The sequence below is a fragment of the Equus asinus genome, chromosome 2 (genome assembly GCF_041296235.1).
Source record: "Equus asinus isolate D_3611 breed Donkey chromosome 2, EquAss-T2T_v2, whole genome shotgun sequence".
Taxonomy (NCBI): Eukaryota; Metazoa; Chordata; class Mammalia; order Perissodactyla; family Equidae; genus Equus; species Equus asinus.
In genome coordinates, this window is record NC_091791.1 from 9,614,414 (window position 1) to 9,629,614 (window position 15,201).

Below are 15,201 nucleotides of genomic sequence, written 5' to 3' on the forward strand. Positions count from 1 at the left end.
CACCCGGGGCTGAGCCTCCAGGGTTTAGCTCTCTTCCGTGCTTATTTGCAAAAAAGCTCCCAAGGAGAAATGTGGGCCTTTCCATTTGAAACGTTGCAGTCTCAGGGTGGACTCGACCACATTAGGGATGACTTAGGGCAGGTCATCTGCATCGATGTCGCTCTCAATTTTCCCTTTTTGGGGGCAATCTAGGAAATCTAGACATTTTCCTATTTGGGGAAAACAAAATATTTACCAATACATGGAGCACTGTCCTAGGGGGCAACCCCCCTGAGAAGTGCACCATATTTTTCATCCAAGAGATTTTTAAATGATAGGCTTTCTCTCTGGCTCGCTCGCTCACTCGCTCTCTCTCTAATTTTCAACTGTCCACATGGCCTCTGAGAACAGCTCTTCCGGAAACATCTTCAGCAGGGCTCTCGGCCTGATGGAGCCTGCTTGCTCCTATTACCTCCAGCACGCTAAATGGTGCTTTTTCATTTTGTTCATTTATAAGGCCCCTCTTTTATCTGAGGCATGTTTATTAACTGGTAGCTGTTAATTATATAAGAAGATAATTTCATGTAAATGTTGGGTTTAAAAGCAGCCTATCCAGGGCGCTTACTGTTTAACAAGAAGGCTTTGGGGTTTGTTTTTTGTTGTTCCTATGTGAGTAAAGCAATTAATTGATTCAGTTGATTGAATGAAAAATGCATCGTAATTGCTTTACCCCATCAAGCAGCTACTAGAATTATTTAGTGCTGGCAGAGGGACAGCAGCCTCTATGATACGCCATCTCTGTTTATTGCCCTAATAAGCTGCAGGAGCTGGGGTCCCTGGTTAACAAAGGGGTACTCAGATGGGGTCCTGGTGGTCCTTTCTCTGAGAGCCGAGAGAACAGTCCCAGAGACTTGGACTATTCAGGACCAAAAAAAAAGAAGAAGAAGAAGAAAGAAAGAAAAATTAAATCCACTTTCGTGTTAATCATCTAGATGACTGCCCACCCTCCCCTTTGGTTCTGCTCAGCTGGCCTGGTGGAGTCTAGAGAACGCGGACTGAAGCACATTCCAGCCTCTAGGCTTCACGTCTGCACAGAGATGGGGTTCATCTCGGGAGGACACAATGCCCTCCACATGGGAGAAAGATGTGGGTGGCTCCCAGCTGTGTCTTCTAAAAGGTTTCCAAGAAGCGGCTTGGGAAAGACTAAGGGTGGGGATGAGGGCCTTGCCAGACCCATCTACACCATCCAAGGACCACAAATCTGATTCATCCTCAAGGCCCCCCTGCACGACATAGGTGCTGGCACATCACCCAGGCTCGGGCCGAAGTGGAGCAAACAAAAGCCAGCAACCCAGACCCTCTCATGCCCCAGCTGTAGGTTAAGCTCAGGACAAACCATGACCCAAGCCCGGAGTCCAATCATCTGACCTGGGGAACCGGCCCTAACGGGTTCTCCCAATAGAGAAGGGAGCTCCCTATTGGGCACCGGCTGTGTGCCTGGTGCTCTGCAAGGCACTTGGTTTACTTTGTCCCATATACATGGATTTATATTTGACAGGAAACTTACAAGGAAGATTTTATTATCTCCATTTGTGGAAGGAGAAACTGAGGCACAAAGAAGTTGGCTGGTTTGCCAATGAACACATTGGCAGGAAGCAGCAGAACTGAAACTTGAGCCTGGCTCTTCCTGCCCCACAGGCCACTCTCTCTCCATACACAGTGCCCAGGACAGCCTCAGGTGTTTGGAAAGTGCCCCTCCTATTGTTAGTTGTTATTGTTGCAGTCATTTTCTTATTGTTGTTGTTATCGTTGTATTTCCATGATGCTAATTGCTTCCATTTAACCAAAGAGACCTACAATTTCATCTAAGATGTGTGGATCCAGCCATAAGTTGCTCATGTTCCAAATAAGGCTTCAGACTTCCAGGTAGACTCATGGTTGCCTTTGTCTTCTTTTCCTTTTTTTTTTTTTTTTTTTGCTGAGGAAGATTAGCCCTGAGCTAACATCTATGCCAATCTTCCTCTGCTTTATATGTGAGTTGCCACCACAGCATGGCTGATAAGTGGTGTAGGTCTGCATCTGGGATCCAAACTTGCAAACCCAGGCCACCAAAGCAGAGTGTGCCAAATCCAACCTCTCTGCCACTGGGTGGCCCCCTTCTTCTCCCTTTTGTAACAGGCATTCAAGTCAACAGATCCAGACCCACTTCTGAAAGCAGTTAGAGAATGGTGTTGGGGCCACCAGACTGGGACTTTCTCAACTACAATGACCTTTCTGGCCACTAGACCTTGGAATCATAAAGAAACATTCAAATAACAGTCATAGGATGGCACCAATGAACTACATACACACACACATGCACACTCGTAAGTATTATATTGAGGAATATTGACCCAAAAATTAACACAGAAAGGAAAAACCCCGAGCTCTACACCGTGGCGTTCTCCAAGTTTGAACAGCAATGCACCATCCTCAGGTGCTATCTCCTGATTTCCCACGTGCGGAATAAAAACACAAAGTCGTTTCATTGCTTTGCCATAACTTGTTCCACAACACCAAACAACAACAACAAGTCAAAAATCACTTTGAGTGAATTAACACAGACCGGCCCTGAGTTTTTTCTCAGCCGCCAATATGAATCATTTAGTTTCTAAACTTAGGGAGCATTTCCAATACCTGTGCTAATGACCTTCCAGATGAGCGTCCATTACCCTTGACAGCATTTGGTCAACTGGGTGCTGTAACAGTGGCCATACGTCCCCGAGACCCTACTCTCCTGGGGACACTAGGATGCTTGTTAGAATTAGATGAGGCTGCTCTGGTGAGGCCCCCTTTAAACCTGACCGTTGTGTGTCCTGGCCAATGCTTTAATGTCATAGCCAGAGGCACATACCACGTTTGCTCAGAGGCACAGGCCTTGCCTTGCAGCAGGGCCCTCCTTGTCCAGTCTGACTGTCTGTTTTCTGCAGCACATCTGCAGGAGAGAAGGTGGAAGGAGAAAGAAGAGCTCTGAATGGGGCCCCAGTTTCCAGGTTGTGGGAGAGGGGTGTTACTCCAACATCTGAGTCTCAGCCACCAATGTAGTGGCTTGAGCTACGTTACCACCATGCAACATTAATGAATTTTAAAGAGCTTTTGTGATTAAATGTTTTGGGAAATGCTGCATTCTCTACTCCCCTCCTGAAGACTCACACTGCTCCTTAGCATTATAAGGCTCTGAGAAGTCCTGCAGTTAAGAAACTTGTTAAAACAACTTATTTAATCCACCTTTCCGCACTTTCATGACCACCAAACATTTTTCAAGAAACATCTTTTAACTCCCACAAAGCTCCTGCATCCCAATGTCCACACTTTGGGAAATGCCTAACAGGAAGGCGGCTTTGGTCCTTTCCAACCTCGACGCCGTATAATCCTTGGAGCACTGTCACGTGTCCCTTCTGCAGGTGTCTTGTGATGTTCAACTAAAAGGCATTTTCTATGAGGTGGAGATTTCCCTCCTCGTATGAGTCAGAACTCTTGTTCTCAAATTATGGCAACCTTCCTCAAACTACTGTGCAAAGAAAAGGAATTTATTAGGGGATAAGGAATACTGGGGTGGGGCAGCCCAAAATTAAAGGTGGGCTAAAGAACCAGTCCCTGCAGGACTGACTCTGCAGCTCAGTGTACGGTGGGTGGATGGGAGCGAATAGGGGATCTGTCTCAACTTCCGTTTGTCTTTCTTTCTACCTCTCTCTCCACCTGTGCCCATCCTGCCTCCCCTATCCACTCAGCCAGCCAACCACCTGCCTCACATTTCCCTTTGTCTCTGCTTCTCCAAGCTCATCCTGCTCACTCTCTCTGCCACAGATGGGCCTTCCCCACAGGGCGGGGAGCATGGCTGCTGGCAGCCCCAGCTGAGCCAGCCCAACAGAGAGATCCTTTTTCTACCATCTTTTTTTTTTTTTTTTTTTGAGGAAGATTAGCCCTGAGCTAACTACTACCAATCCTCCTCTTTTTGCTGAGGAAGACTGGCCCTGAGCTAACATCCATTCCCATCTTCTACTACTTTATACATGGGACACCTACCACAGCATGGCTTTTGCCAAGCAGTGCCATGTCCGCACCCAGGACCCAAACCAGCAAACCCCGGGCCACCTAGAAGTGGAACTTGTGAACTTAATCACTGCGCCACCAGGCTGGCCCCTCTATCATCTTTATATCAGCCCTGGGACAGGACCCTGGGCTGCTCAGCTTGAGTCACATGTCCACCGCAGAATTTATCACATGACAGGTGGGTGCATTGCCCCCACTGGATCTCCTGGGTCACACAATGCCCCAGTGCCCAGGAGGGGGCAGTGCACTGAGGCTCGCAGCCCCACCAGGACTGCATGGAGTAGAGAAGGGGTTCCCAAAGAAAACAGGGACTCTTCCCACAAAAGGAGGGGAAAGGGAAAGGATGCTGGACACTCACAACCAAGGAAGCCACCACAGACCACCTCCTCTCTCAAGTAGGAAACATTTAGCAATCCTCATGGCGTCTCACCACTTCCATTTATCTTAGCCTTTATTCAAACTAGACTGCAAGAGTCTTCAATTCGTACACATTAAGCTATGTAAGGGATTCTATCCCTTAAATGTTCAAGACATCTGTTGGTTTGCTTCCATGCATCGTACATCCTCACGTGAAAGGGCAAGTTAGACCGTGGCACAGATTAACTAGGGCACCCAGGGCAGCGGCCACTTGTGTAAACGAATGGGTCCTTCTTCAGCCATTTCCATTGGTGAGTGTTTCTGTCAAGGAACAAGGAGGATTTACGATCAAATTAGCCATTCGATGACACAGCGCAGGACCCTGGAAATCACCAAGGTTGTTTGTGTCAGTGCAGAAGAGGTTCAATACTCAATTATGGTTTTTCCTGGGGTTTTGTCCACACCATGCCAAAACAGCTAGTTTAAAAGTGAAAAATCAGGTTCATCATCAAAAGCACTGTCTCCCGACGCCAGTCAGCTATGACCAAGGGCTTTCAACCAGCTGTGGGCTGCTTAGGCATCGTGGTCTGAGGAGCTATCAAGCTTGAAAAGAAAAGATGAGGATGGATATTCAGGTGGAAAAGTTTGGGCCACCATTTACGCGAATGAGGAGAATATAACCTACTCTTGCTTAATTTCTCATTATTCTCAGAAAGAAAATGGACTCAGTGCCACACATCAGCCTGGTAGGTCACTTACCTCCCGAAGGAATTGGAAACCTTGCCAAGAGTGGAGTTGTTGCCGTGAACACAGCGCGCACACCCAACACCACCTCTGCCCAGAGACAGCTGAGCACTGAGGGAAGCTGGGTTTTACTGGTACATCACATAATGATGTTTGGGTCAATGATGGACCGAATATACGCCTATGGTCCCATAAGATTAGTACCATACAGCCTAGGTGTGTAGTAGGCTATAGCATCTAGGTGTGTGTAAGAACACTCTATGAGATTCGCACAAGGATGAAATCGACTAACAAGGCATTTCTCAGAACGTATTCCCAGCATTAAGCAACGCATGACTGTAATTGTGTAGACAGACTCTCGTAACAACCACGACACCTGCAGGGCTAGGGGAACAGGTAGATAAGAGAAGTGACATTTGGGCTGAGACTTGAAGGATTCTGGGAATTATCTAGGAACAGGGGGCTGGGGTCAGAGGAGAGAGGAACAGCATGGGTGAGCCTGCAGGAACCTGAGCATCATCAAGGAGATCTAAACAGCTCCGTGCAAGATCTGGGCCAGTGAGGGCCTTGTCCCAGCCACCAACGAGGGCCCCAGACGGTGTGAGTCTAGTCCCAGCACGATGCCTATGGCAAAAATAGAAGCACTCACAGCTTTAAACTAACCCCTTTCCACAATCCCTGATGACCTGACCAGCTTCTCCAGCTCTCTCTGTGCCACCTCTGAAGCAGGTCTGGCTTCTTCGGATCCTTGCTCAACTCAAGGGAGAAGAGAGAATTCCAAGGGAGACGCTGGACTTGCGGTAAATGTGGCCAGTCCTCAATCATGCCCGCTTCAATTGGAAAATGAACAATCTGTACTTTAAGTTGATGAGGTTGGACACAGCCACAGCAGTTTCACAAACTATGTGCATAACAAGACCTTCTGTACTTGTCATCTGGATGGGATCACCCCTCTGCCTAAAGCGAATTAATCTAATTTCAGCCCCCGACATTTTTGTAAGTAACATTTCCATTAGTGTGTGATCCCTCATCACCAGGAAATGTGGGCTGGCTGTTAGGGATTTAGAAATACTGAAATTATTCCTGTCCTCCCCTTCTCCCAGCTCTGTCCAACCTTCCCAGTTCTCGACATACCTGAGAACTCCAGACTGGGAGCCACTCTCTGAGGCCTGGGTGGTGCTCAGGATGCAAACAGTGACCCTGCACACCCCGCACCAGCACTCGCCACATCAGAGCTCATTGCTTGCTCCCTTCCTGTGCCCCCTACCACCAGGGAGCCTCTCAAGGGGTAGGACTCTCACATAGGGGCTGGTATTCAGTAGGTGCTCAAAATACCTTTGTGAAATGAATGAATGGCTGAGCGCTCCTCAAACGTGGAGACCATGTTAGAACAGTCGTTTGGCTTCACCCCTACACACACAATGCGCCCCACAGGCCTTCCCGGCTCATGGGCCCGAATCCACGATGCAGGGCGGAGGCTTCCTCGGCCTGGTTCTGCAGGTAAGACCCAGGCGGGATGACGTTTCCTTCCTCTGCTGCTGGAAAGACACCACTGTTCCTTAGAGCCGGTTGTCTGGGAGGTGAGGGCTCCTCCTCTCTACACGGTCAATGGCAGTTGGCTAGAAATCACCACCAAGGTCAACGTTTGGGTCACGGGGAAAGCCACCCTGGCCCTCCACCAAAATGGTGCCATTGCTCATGACAGTCACAGAGAGAATCTGAGTCTAGAAAATGATGTTCTACAGTCATTAATTAAAGCATTACGCACTGTAATTACCCAGGTCAAGATTTTCACAACTGAGGCCTAACTAACTATATTATTAAATGATTAGCATACAGTTGGGATGATATGCTTTACATATTTGAAAGAGGCACGCTGTGTCAGAACCTCTAGAATGTTAGTCCCACGTTCTACGGCTCAGTCAGTAAAAGGGGGATCCTTGTGTCAACTGCTGGCACTCGTTTTCACACCTCCAGCCCAATTACCCTGTGATTGAAAATGTCCTCAAGACATGGAGCTGAGCTGTCATTGGAGCTTTCCGGAGGCTGGGGGTAAACTGCCACTGGCTCTGACGGGGTCAGAGAGGGCACTGGCCACCACTCCTCCCTGCGTAGGGCTTCTCCTGGGCAGAACAGGTCTAAGGAAGGCGTGGACATCCAAAAGGTGTCAAGTACATTCCAGAAGGCACAAGCAGCCAGGCTCAGGGAGCTTGGAAAAGGCAAGTTCACCGTGAAACCTTGACACCAGAATAAAATCAACAAATGTTTCCACAAGGATCAGGCTGAAGTTAGGAAGAAATCAAGTCCTTTGCCTAATTCTCCTGTTGCACTGTAGGCTTTCCCGTCTCGGGGCCTCCCACACTCAGGGTCTGCCTGCCATGCTCTCTTCCTACAGCCCCCTGCACCGGCTCACCCCCCATTAACTGCTTCTCCTTCAGATCGATCCCAAACCTCACTTCCTCCGGGAAGCCTGCCCAGATACCTCTACCATGGCCCAAGTCAGGCCTCTATCACAGTACCCTCCACTGTTCCTCCTTGCCCTCGTGACAAGGTGCAAAAAATGTATTGAGTTATGTGATTTTTTTTGTAATCAATGTCTGTCTCCCCTAGGGAGTGTCAGCATGATGTGCCAGTGGTGAACCATTCTACTTCTGCTCCTTGTTCTGCCCACAGGGCCCAGCGCAGCACCTCCCACAGACCAGACACACAGTGTTTCCTGAATGAATAAAGCAGACAAACGGGGAGATAGGCACAGCCAGGCTGGCTTGGGTGGGCTCACTTCATTTTGACCAATTCTCTCTCTTGCTTTAGTGTGCACTTTACGATTTTCTTGCCCTTTTGCAAAGTAGCTGTGCACTGTAAACGGCGGCCTGTGTGATGAGCCAAGGACAGTCTATAGGAGAGACACGTGAGAAGAGAAGGGGAAGAGGCAGCCCGAAGGCCCAGCCCCCAGCAAGCACGGACGGTGGAAATGAGAAAGGCCACTTCTACTTTTGGGACTTCAACATAGCGCCACCTGGGACCCCTTATGCCCACTCATGAATTCATGAAACGGATTTTTATTGAGCACACACTGCATGCCAGACAGCGTTCTAAGCATCAGGAATACAGCAGTAGCCGAACGAAAAGCCGTGCCCTCATGGAGCCTGCATTCTGGTGAGGAGAGACAGACAAGAAACAAATAAGCAGGCAGAACATAGAGGACCCCAGGTGGTGACTGCAACATGCAGAATAATAAAGAGAGGATGGAACACAAGGAGGCTTGCTATTTTGAGCAAGTGGTCAGGAAGGTTCTCAGATAAGGTGACAACTGATGAAGGATTCCAGGCAGTGGCATCAGCGAGGCCCAAGAGTAGTGGCTTCTTCTCTCCTTACTTACCCTTAAGAACAGAGAGTAGTAGCCACCTGGTGCCCAAGACCCCTCTGAAACATTATGGCTTATATTTATAGCCAGTTCATTAGGTGAGGCCAAAGGGGTGGACTGCTGGCACCGGCCAGGGGTTCAGAGGACTTGTGTGCTCAGAGTCAATCTGCTTGGCAGTTTTGGGGCATGGCCAGCTGGCTGCTCAGTGGGGCCTTCAGAAGGTGTGCAGAGGAGGAAATGGGAGGAACAGTGACCCAGTGTCTGCTTCCAGAGTTTCCCCACATGCATCACTCAGCATCTCAGAGGATGCTTCCAAACCCAAGAAGTTTGTTGCTTAAACAGAGGGAAAAGATGAGCAGCAAACATTTTTTAAACATCTAGAAATACAAATGGATGACATCAGCCCAAACGAAGCCAGCTGTAGGCTGCACCAGAGCTTTAGGGAACTGCTGAGTCACTCCCTAAGCCTGCCTCCATCTTCAATCAATCAGCCGTCCGGGTTCATGAGCTCTCTAACCTGGAGCCAAGGAACGAGTTGTTTTTCAATAGAACTGAACAATCCGAGCCCTAATGGCTGGTTTCTGTTGTAACGCATCCGATCAGCAGGGCCGTCAATCAGAAACGTCCATTTCTGTGTTTTTCAAATCTGTGAATGTTAATTTCACTGAGTTTGTGTTGGAAGATGGCTGCCTCCTCCAGTCCTGATTTTACTTTTATATAAAGTTGCCTCCCTAGCCTAGAGTCTGGGGTCTCCCCACCCCAAACCCCCGGAGTCCAGTCTCTGAGATGAAAGGTTTAGCTATCTGCTTTCCAACCAGGAAGCAAAAGCAGACATCGTAAGTCAGCATGTTGCCCAGCCTCCCAGAATCAGGCCTCCCCATGGTCCTCGGGCTCCCCTTTCTGGCATCAGGGCCCCGTCAGACATCCACAAGCTGAAGGTGACAGGCATGCTGCCGGAGGGTCAAGGAGGCCAGACACCCTGCTGGCTAGCACTGCAGTCTGCCCGCTGGGGGTCACTGACCCATCAGCCGTGCCCTTGCCTGGCTCCCTGCCCCAGACCCACTGCCCGCTCTGTCTGTGAAGCTCTTCCTAATCTCGTGTTGTGTGTAGACATCCTAGGCTATGGGCCTGGCCTGAGCACCCAAGCTTTGCTCAGAACTTGCATTCTGAGCCCAGCCCTCCCTAACAGCCCTGCCAGCAGCCACCCAAGACCCACCCCATGCTTCCCTCATGTTCTCATCCACATCCTCTCCCAATCCCCAGCAATCTTCCATGGCGGCTGTCTCTCTGCCTCCCCCGCTCCTGCTGCTCCTCCATCCTCCACTCTAAACACACTTGTTACCAAGGAGTAGAAAAAACAATAACAATCAGAACAAAACCCCAGACTGCAAAGCAGCATATTATTCATGCTTCTTTTCAATATATTTACTTCGTTTTAATGTCAAGGTTCACATAGATATTAATTTCACTTTCCAATGACTTTCTGGGAATATGTAACATGAAGGCTTTCACCCTATTAAGCACATGTTTATATTAAATTATATTGGGAAAATGACCATTTATAGGAGGTCCTAAGTCCATTCACATTGCTAACTGGCTTAACGTAATTTTGCTAAATCGTAATCTTTTGGTCAAAAGACATTTAATGCCTATAGAAGCCAGATTGCCACAACTATTGGCCACATTCAGAATTGTGCAGAGACCCCCAGCCTCAGTGGTGTTACCAAATTACACCTCTGGATTACCATCCTCGACTTGCAACACCTGGTGCAGGGGTTGTAAGCAAAAGTGACGGCAGTGGGAAGCGGGGGTGAACGTCGATTTTCCAAAGGTTCCTCTGACTCACACTCTTTCTGAGATTAGGCTGCTTTTTTTATTTCATACCTTAGAGACAGATAGAAACAAATCTTTCCCAACCAGGAGCTGGCTGATAAAGGAATACCCAAATTTTCTTAACCTATGGTTGAGGCCTAATGGAGATCACATGGGGAAAGTCTTGGCACATAGTGGATGCTCAGCCAATTGTGGCTGAGACGGTTATGACTAAGATTAGGATGATTTCGATGCCAACAAAAGAAAACAGGCGCTAATCCTCAGAGAGGGGAGGGGGTTGCTGACGCGTCCTCAGGGGTGAAGAGGAGAAGGTGCACCTCTAGGCAGGTTCACTTGGCATTGCTCCTCTACCCAAGCAATGGGCTGGCTATGCTAGTCGCTGGGCCCACTGGGCAGGAAGCATCAAAGTGACTGGGCTAAGGGGCAGCTTGCAGGTCCCACCCACTGGCCCAGTTCCTGGATTTGATGGACGTAGGAGATGCTCCACATTCCTGCCTCTCCACAGAACGGGAAAGAGGACTCGCACGCAGATACGGACATGTGTCCCAACACTCTGCCCTTACTCTGCCCTTTCCAAAGAGCCTCACTCACAGCCACCCCGACATCAGCCAGGCACACTATTGTCACCAATCCCCAGGACGCGAAGGGATTTGGCCAAAGTCGCACAGCTCTTAGGAGGGCGAGATTCACACTCAGAATCCCAGGTTCCTTTCACAGTGCAGCATAGAAAGAGGTTGCCTTTAAAATTGGGTTATTCTTGCTCTTTGATGAATGTTTTTTGCAGACCGAGGATCAGATTGACTCAGTTCAAGCAGTGGGAATAAGGACAGAGTCATCTTTTGGCCGTTCAGAAAGCAGCTGGAGGCCCATCTGCTTCTGGCCACCAGTTCGGGATGAGAGCCCAGGAAATCCGGAGAGGAGGAACCAGAGTTCCAAGAAGCAAAGTGGAGACAGTGAGGTCTGGCGACAGCACAGACCTGCTGCAGTAGGGAGCTTTGGCAATGACCCAAGTGCTTGGCCGTTCAGCAGAAGTGAATGGAAAAATCTGGAAATCCTTTTAGATGAGTAGTATTCATCGAGGACCTCTCTGGGCTCGGACGTATGGTGGGCACTGGGGTTACCTGAGGCCCCTCATCCAGAAACATGGATAGTGGCTGGCATCAGAATGAAGGTGTGGGGAAGCACGTGTGCAGTAGGGGCTCGAAGGGTGGGGGTGGGGGAGATGACAGCCATATGACTACAACCACCGCTAACAATACCTAAAAAGAAAACGACTAAAATTTAAATCCACAAGGTCATGTCATGACTGTACCCATTTTACAGATGAGGAAAAGCCTGCCTGAGGTCCCAAAGCTGGGACCTGGAGGACCCAAGATTCAAATCCATACAGTCTGGCTCAGGGACCCATCATTTGCCTCTACAGTGAGCCCAGATCCCAGTAATGTCTTAGGGAATGGCTGAGAATTCGGAAAACATGGACCCTCTCTCCACAGACCCTCTGTTCCTACTGGCCCCATATCCCCAAGCCAAAGGTTACTTGAAGCTCCAGAGCCCAAGGGGCTTGAGCTTGGAGCCCAACCTTGCCCCCGCATGGTCTGGCGCTGTTTCTGCTGGCAGACAGGTCTCCCCCTGAAGTCTCCATCAGTTTCCCCCTACACCCAGAAATGGAGAGAAGGCACAAGGCTCACCACAGCCCCCTGGAGGGCTGTCAGCTCTGCCTTAGCCTCCTCAGATCTCCATGAGGGGCAAATGGAGCCCACCACCCCCCACCTTCCCCTTTCCGTCTCCCCTGCCAGCTCCCCTATGTCATGCCATCCATCTCAAGGTACAGACTCCTCAGCTGTGCATCTCCAAAGGAGCAGTGCACAGCTTGCCTGTAGCCACTGATCCCCGCATGTTATTCTTTGCCTTTATCTTGTTAGCATAATGTGCAGCTTCATTAACCAGCCAGATGAATCATTTAGTAATTGGAGCTAATGAATTTAATTTTCCACTTTCTATTTTTTATAATAAAACAAAGTTATAATTTGCCAATAGGTCAAGGAAGGCTCCAAGTTGCTGTTTTGAGTCAACGTTAGGCCAAGAGGACAAAATGGCAGACGGGTGGAGTTTGTCGCTCTCTCTGAACCCGCCACTGTTTTTGGAGTTTCTCAGGTACTAAACCCAGTTGGATCATTTCCCCACTTCTACAGAGAATGAAACTAAAGGACAGAACAAGAATATGTTTTTATTTTTACTATATGATATTACCATGATGGTAATTCCTGATAGGTCCATTTGAAGAATGGGAGTAGCTCGTAGAAAATAAACAATGTACACAGTTAACAAGGAAACTCCATGGAACCAATTAGATGAAGAACTAGAAGAGAATCAATTTGTCTTGGAAAGATTTTCTCCCAAGAACCCTACTCCCTGCGGTCAATTGACCTGGACGGATACCTCCGTTCTCACTACCCTCTTGCTAAAAAATGTGGGACCCAGCGAGGAGCCAGTACTTGACCATCAACGTAGGACAGAAGGCTGATTAGAGGCTCCCACTGGCCTTACCCTATAGCTGAATTGCCCTGGTGGAAGGTTCCTTGTGACTTGACTACCCTGGGCCTCATCCCTGACTCACGAAGCCTTGGCTGCAAACTAAGATGCGGTTAATTTATTGTAAGTTTTATTAGGCATATAAAAGGGAAGCAGGAGTGACTAGCCTTTCGTTGCTGGAGATACATTTCATCCATGACTCAGAGCAGATTCCTCGCAGATTAAGCTTGTTAATTTCCCTCCCCGCCAACATTCTTCTCTGCAAGGCTGAAGCCAAAGCCACAGGCTCTCGGCAGAAATGGATGGGATGAAAAGGGCTGCCTCCCCCCCCACTCCCAGACAACAGTTACATTAACCACTTTGTCCTTTTAATTCACCTAATTACATGCAAGGAGAAAGCTGCTGCCTCGGAGGCTCCGCTCCTCCCTCTGGAGCCGATGCCACTGGGCCATTGCTTTGGGCTTTTTGTTGTCTTATTAGGGATGCTTTTGTTCACAGAGATGGTTAAAGCCATTTTCAGCAGCCAGCGAGATGAAGCAGTTTCAATAAGGGTACAATGTACTTGTTTAAATTACCTTTCAAAATGCTCAAAACCATTAAGGGGGAGGTGCTGCAAATAAAAGTTGGATTTTTTGTTATAATGTTTTACCCTAATAACAGCTTTTATTTTATTATAATCCATTAGTTGACAATATTATTCTATAGATTATTAGGCAGCAATTTTGTTATTTTATCACACTTTCAGCACTCACTCACCGGGCCAGGATCCACAAATCTCAGTATAATATGCTTTCAATTTTGTTAAAATCTCTATTTAACTGGTTTGGCTGCAGAACATCTTGGCAAATGTGTTTTTAATTTTGTTCTAATTAACTTGACAGTTGACAGAACTCGACAGTGGCGTGATGGCGTCCCCTTTTTCCAGGGTCCCTGCAGCTCCATTCCTGGGGTCCATTTTTTCTCTCCAGTCCTAACAAGAAAGATGTCAGAGGTAACACCCAGGAAAAGAGGCTTTCGTCTCTGTCAAAAGTACATGCAATTTTTTAAAAAACAATTAAAAGAATCTGGCTTTCCTCTTTATCCGTAAAAAGAAGGTCATTGGTTCTGTGGGGTTTTCAAAAGTGACTGTTCCTACAGATGTGGCTCATAAGAGATGCAATGAAGGCAAAGCAAGTGGCACGGGAGGATTTTTGTAGCACATATAGAAAGCCAGCCCTTTCCCAAAGAGATGCTATGAAAGAGGAGCCATGTTCCTTCTATTTCACCCCTGCTAGAGGAGGAAACAGCCTTCAGTTCTCTGCTTTTGGGGGTCAGCCCTGGGGATAGCAGCTTTAAGGGAACTTACTCTTGCTCTTTAAACAATTCCAAACTCTCTCTCTCTCATCCGGGGAATTTTGCTCTGGCCACCACCCTCCAGGTGCCATCTGCTTCCTTGCTCCCAGAATCCTGAGCTAGCATCTCAGAACCCAGCTCTTCCTTGACTCCAAGCAGCACCTAGACCACAAAGCAACAACTAGGTTTCTTTTGTTTTGCTGAAGAATAATGCCTTCCTGACATGGAGGTAAAGCGAACTTCTATAAAACGAATCGAATCTTCCCTACCACTTTCCTTATACCAAAAGACTTGGGCACCCAGGAGTCTTCATGGAAACTTTTGGTGATTCGAGGCTAGGTTCTTGAGTGAATATTCACAATTTGCAGTGATCTTGGGGTGCCAGCTTCTCCCCTCAGTTAGCTGCATCTTCCTTATGCTCTTGTGTGCTCTCTCTCTGCTTCCCTCCCTTTCTCAGATGTTACGAATTTTGCTCATAACTGGAAGTTCCCTGATTCCACATTTGTACTGCTCATCATGCTTCTTTTCAATTACGAAGGATGTCAGTCCTACCAGGACCCTGAGAGATGAACCACTACAACTCCGTCCTCACATCAATGACAAAAACTCATCACTCACCATCATACTAGCCAGCAAGGAGCAGGCTGAGATGGCACATAGGTCTTCTGACATCAAGTCCATGCTCATTCCCGAAAATTTCCTTGGAGAAGGTCTTAGGATCTGTCCAAAAAAATCAATATGGTCTTTTTTCTAGGCTTTAAATCTGAATTTTGAGTTTTCATTCTTATTTAAAACAAGAGTGTTGTTGCACAATTGTTTGGCATAGGCCATGAGACTAAAACAAAGCATTTGGTGTGCGTGTTTTAAAATGGTACCATGTTTCAAATAGACAAAGCATAAATGCCTTCACCAGTGATTTTCCAGCAGGAGCAATTTTCTTCCCCAGAGGACATTTGACAATGCCTGGG